The sequence below is a fragment of the Salvelinus sp. IW2-2015 genome, linkage group LG27, assembly GCF_002910315.2.
Source record: "Salvelinus sp. IW2-2015 linkage group LG27, ASM291031v2, whole genome shotgun sequence".
Lineage (NCBI taxonomy): Eukaryota > Metazoa > Chordata > Actinopteri > Salmoniformes > Salmonidae > Salvelinus > Salvelinus sp. IW2-2015.
The window spans coordinates 34,908,639-34,914,884 of NC_036867.1; positions in this window are offsets into that span (position 1 = coordinate 34,908,639).

Genomic DNA, 6,246 nt, shown 5'->3' on the forward strand with positions numbered 1-6,246 from the left:
GGAACACAAGCATTTCGCTACACCCGCAATAACATCTGTTAAATATGTGTATGTGACCAATAAAAGTTGATTTGATTTTGGAAACATCTCATGGATGATCAATGGAAGCAGGATACGCCTGAGCTCAATTTCGAGTCTCATAGCAAAGGGTCTGAATATTTATGTAAATAAGGCATTTCTGTTTTTTTATACATTTGCAAACATTTCTAMTAACCTGTTTTCGCTTTGTCATTATGGTGTATTGTGTTTAGATTGATGAGGAAAACATGAATTTGTTCCAGAATACGGCTATAACGTAACAAGATGTAGAAAAAGTGAAGGGGTCTGAATACTTTCCGAATGACCTGTGTTATGAGACTGACCCTCTTCTTCTTCTCTCTCCTCAATGGCACCACCACACATTGAACAAGGCTCCTTCAGCTTTATGACAGATAATTGGCAGACAAGACATGGACTAGCCTTCCCCCTGATGGTAATAAGACCCACACAACTCCCCAGCCTGTGTTCCTCTTTCCCTGCTGCTGGACCAACTAGTCTTAATGCGAGACTGTCAGTCTTCATGTGTTCAACCACATGCTGCTAATGTCGCTTGGACCCTGAAACTGTTTCAAAACCCAGAAGAAATAAGAAAGTCATGTTTCCGGTCTTATTGCTTTCAGACTCTCAACTCCGGAGAGGTTAGGTTAGCATCGCTGCAGTGGCAAGGATGTGTATGCATTCATAGCTTGGCAATCTGTGTCTTCGTACTCATCACCACGTCTCCATAGGTGTAAATGTGACAATGCATGCCCTGAAGCTCTGCCTACGTATCAATCAAGGTTACGCCCAGCGGTCTCATGATGTCCCTAATGTTCCATGGAGATAGTCGTGATAGGGTTCCGCAGTGTGTGTGTGTGTGTGGGGGGGTGTAGAGCAACATGAGAGAATGTGTTAGAGCAGAGCTCTTTCTATAGGAGAAGACCTGACCTTACAATAGGGTAAGGACCGACGCTGGAGATGAGAAGCAGGTACGTGGAGTTGAACATTTAATGAGGAACAGACAGGTAACAGTGACAGCGTCAGCACTCGGGTGAACATGAACAACGACATATGACAATCAATGCAGAAGCAGGGAACATAGCGGGGAACCAGACAGATATAGGGGAGGTAATGACAGAGGTGATTGAGTCCAGGTGATTGAGTCCAGTGCGCAWTGCTAKGGAGYYTGGCGCCCTCRAGCGCCAGGGGGGAAGAGCGGAAGCAGGCGTAACACCTAWAGGAGATAAAGAGAGGAAMGCTCTCAGTCAAACACCAGGTGTACCAGCCCAAACTTATATGCTGTTCAGACATATTCAGAATGTTGAACTTATGGCATGGCGTGGCATTTTCTTTCCATGGCAAATGAGGTGTACAKGTAACGTGTATGTTGTATTATGCTACACGATTCCCCCATGCACCACATGTACCCACCAGGGGTTTATCTCCACTGGTACAGCATGATAAGGTCATGACCCTTGACTAATAGCCCTTACATTCTCAACAATGCCTCGATRTATTTAAAAAGATTGAATAGGAATTCCATGATGTCGGCAGTGTTACAAAGTGTTAGGGGATTACCGATGGAATACAGGAAATAGCAGACAGAGATGATGGGAGAGACTCACAATTATGAGAAGAAGCAAAAACAAAGAGAGGCYAAGGGGACAGAACAACGTCGTAAACTCTCATGCAGCACAAAACGGTTTCCTGTGAAAAGAATCTAAGGGCATAGCCAAGCARCCACAGCTAGAACAGGACAATTTGGACAATGTGTTGTTATTGCTGGAGGARCAGTGGCTTGTTAAGTTAACTAACAGTCAATCCACTTACAATCTGAATCTCTAAACTCTCCCCTCTCCTGCTCCGAGAATATGCACCAATAGTCACATAGCGATATGAGGGGGATTTGGAAGAAGTGGAGAGAGGGGAGAAACCTCATCTGCCTTGTCCTACAGCAACAGTGTGACTAAATGTGTGAAACTCAGAAGAGAGAGCCATTCAGAGGGGACTCAAAGGTTTGTAGAGCTAGTTAGTTGAGAGGGCCTGCAGCACGCTGAATTKATCTAATTTTCAGTTATTATTGATGCCGAATTATAAGACATCTCATGACAGTGAAGGTCCGATTGATGACTTCAGGCTTAATTTAATCCACTTTATAGCGCGACTGACAATTAAAGGCAATGCTCCCGGGGTCGCAGAGGCTGCATTCACGGTAAACGCTGCATTTGTCGGCTCAATCGGAAATTACCTTTAAATGTGAACCCCTGCAATCAGGTGTCATATTATAAGGCTCTGAGTGGTCATTCCCATGGAATCAGTGTTACCCTTGTGTTGAATACACATTATTTTATCTTGATATGATATTCAACAGTATCCCACTTCTGAGAAAACATTCAGTTTGTTGGGAARACAGCTTGAATGTAATGGTAGTGGATACCACACAGTTGTCAGCAATCAAAATCAATGACACAGAATGTACAGAAATGACGAATTCTGAAATATTTYGCTAGACCCAACCTTGGCTGTTCTGGCATCTTGCCTGCGTCCTGCTTCCCCTGTGCACCAAAAACAGTGTTATGTCTATTATCTCTGACTTGTTTGCTGAAAGATGAAACAATTATTAACAGTTATCTTTTCCTCCTGTCACGCATCTTTAACAGCATCTAGTGATTCATTTACATTTAAAATTTGAGTCATTTAGCAGACGGTCTTATCCAGAGTGACGTACAGGAGCAATTRGGGTTAAGTGCCTTGCTCAAGGGCACATCAGAATATTTTTCACCTAGTCAGCTCAGTGATTCGAACCAGCGGCCATTCAGTTACTGGCCCAACGCTCTCAACCGCAGTGCAATATCTGGTGTGTTGCCATCCCCCCCTCTGTTCATGTATTGTTTTTATCATTTATTTAGCCACTGTCACTGTGAGATTGATACTGTATCTCTGTTTGGGATATCTAGTGAGCCCTGACCTCATTATATTGGAATAAATAGATTATAATACATTATTTCTAGCTGAATGTGAGAAATATTMATTTGAAATATAACTCCAGTCATTCGGGGGTGAAGAACAAATACAAATACTCCATCTAAAGCAAAATAAAAGTGTTTAAATTGAAAATGATTATATGAAAACCATGTAAAAAAAAATATAAAAACAGATTGATTCCCAAAAGCATAGCAYCTCCTACCTACCTTCTTTATGTATCGGAGATCTGATGTTCTCCRTTTTCTTCTAAAGATGAACCCTCTTCCCTCTCTTTCCTACTGTCCTTTCTACTTTCATCCTTTTGTTTGAATGAATAGAAACACAGCTTTAGTGCTATCTTTTCTCACCTTGAAATTGGTTTGCACAGWAACGTGGTGAGAAACTACAGTCAACACTTTTAGTTAGCATTTACCATGTGGATATGAATTAAGACTTTTTGAGGTAAAACTAAAAGACTGCATTTAGCAGGAGGGTTTGATCATGTTTTTCCACAATGTATAATGTCATAGGCTACGTCCTAAATGGCAYYCTATTCTGTCTATATATGTAGTGCACTACTTTTGACCAAAGCCCTATGGGAAAGTAGTGCAATATAAGGGTATAGGGTGCCATTTGGGACACATCCCCAGTCTTTTGTGACCGAGATTTAATTTTGAGTGCTGAGATTAATAATGTAATGTTAACACTACACAAGTCATTAAAGTGGAAATGACAGCGTTTTAACTACTTTGCAGATATGAAACAAAACAGTCAATCATAATATCAGTCAAAAATATCAAATTCCCAGTTTATGATTTAAAACCAACTTTATAAGAGGTCAAAATTCAATGACCTTCAGTAAGGCATTGTTGGCAGAATAGATAGATGCAGTTCAATGCATGATTAATATAATTCATCAATACATTTGCTGATAGTCCCCCAAAAAATGTATATCAGGTTGTAAATCACAGCTCGCTTGGTACACTGGTACATACAGTGGAAGTCGAAAGTTTACATACACCTTAGCCAAATACATTTAAACTAGTTTTTCACAATTCCTGACATTTAATCCTAGAAAAATTCCCTGTCTTAGGTCAATTAGGATCACCACTTTATTTTAAGAATGTCAAATGTCAGAATAATAGTAGAGAATGATTTATTCAACTTTGATTTCTTTCACCACATTCCCAGTGGGTCAGAAGTTTACATACACTCAATTAGTATTTGTGAGCATGCTTTAAATTGTTTAACTTGGGTCAAATGTTTCGGGTAGCCTTCCACAAGCTTCCCACAATAAGTTGGGTGAATATTGGCCCATTTCTCCTGACAGAGCTGGTGTAACTGAGTCAGGTTTGTTGGTCTCCTTGCAGGCACACGCTTTTCAGTTCTGCCCACACATTTTCTATAGGATTGAGGTCAGGGCTTTGTGATGGCCACTCCAATACCTTGACTTTGTTGTCGTTAAGCCATTTTGCCACAACTTTGGAAGTATGCTTGGGGTCATTGTCCATTTGGAAGACCCATTTGCGAACAAGCTTTAACTTCCTGACTGATGTCTTGAGATGTTGCTTCAATATATCCACAAAATGTTCCTACCTCATGATAACATCTAACCGTGCTTCACGGTTGGGATGGTGTACTTCGGCTTGCAAGTCACCCCCTTTTTCCTCCAAACATAACGATGGTCATTATGGCCAAACAGTTCTATTTTTGTTTCATCAGACCAGTGGACATTCTCCAAAAAGTACGATCTTTGTCCCATGTGCAGTTGCAAACCGTTGTCTGGGTTTTTTATGGCAGTTTTGGAGCAGTGCTTCTTCCTTGCTGAGCGGCCTTTCAGGTTATGTCGATATAGGACTCGTTTTACTGTGGATATAGATACCTTTGTGCCTGTTTCCTCCAGCATCTTCACAGGGTCCTTTGCTGTTGTTCGGGATTGATTTGCACTTTTCGCACCATAGTACGTTCATCTCTAGGAGACAGAACGTGCTCCTTCCTGAGCGGTATGACGGCAGCGTGGTCCCATGGTGTTTATACTTGCGTACTATTGTTTGTACAGATGAACGTGGTACCTTCAGGCATTTGGAAATTGCTCCCAAGGATGAACCAAACTTGTGGAGGTCTACAATTTATTTCTGAGGTCTTGACTGATTTCTTTGATTTTCCATGATGTCAAGCAAAGAGGCACTGAGTTTGAAGGTAGGCCTTGAAATACATCCACAGGTACACCTCCAATTGACTCAAATTATGTCAATTAGCCCATCATAAGCTTCTAAAGCCATAATTTTCTGGAATTTTCCAAGCTGTTTAAAGGCACAGTAAACGTAGTGTWTGTAAACTTCAGACCCATTGGAATTGTGATACAGTGAATTATAAGTGAAATAATCTGTCTGTAAACAATTGTTGGAAAAATTACTTGTGTCAATGGACAAAGTAGATGTCCTAACCAATTTGCCAAAACTATAGTTTGTTAACAAGAAATTTGTGGAGTGGTTGAAAAACAAGTTTTAATGACTCCAACCTAAGTGTATGTAAACTTCCGATTTCAACTCTACAACTAAGGCTAGGAATGCCTATACACTCAAACTAGCAAGGGCAATGATCACAAGTCAGTCATACAGTAACGTGGCTAATAGGCTAGCGCACATGTATCAAACAAGGCCGAATAGAACACACAAGTGAGTATAAATGAGTCAACAGTTGAGTCTACTTCATGAAAATACAGCCTGACAGCCTGACGCATCAATGAATTCAACTTCAATTGCGCTGCTTTTGTGTGTCCGGTTTACAGCGTGCAGTGGGGGGAATGTGTACAGACACATGCCACAGTCCTAGCTAGGCTACTAAAATGTTGCAGTCGGGCTTCGGCTTTTAAAGCTTGACATTAATTACCCCCCCAAAAAACCTGCAACAAAACATCATGCAAAGGAGGCCTATTACAGCAACATTTGAGCAGTAGCCTAGGCTGGCTACTCWACTACAATACATTTTGAGTGCACTATACAGCAATGCTAAATAACAAAATGCTAAATAACAAAAAATGTAAAACATGTATAAATGTTACAACAACCTATAACTACTTTTTTGTTATTTAGAGTTATTAAATRTTTTTTTGTTTAGGGTCGCAGCATATGAKGTACATCTGCAAGCATAGCAGCAAAGGCTGGACACATTATCTATCTCTTCTTTTGTTTCAATATGTTAAAATGCTATACAGCAACCTATGTACATAAGTAGACATTGTAAAAGGGACATATTTTTTAT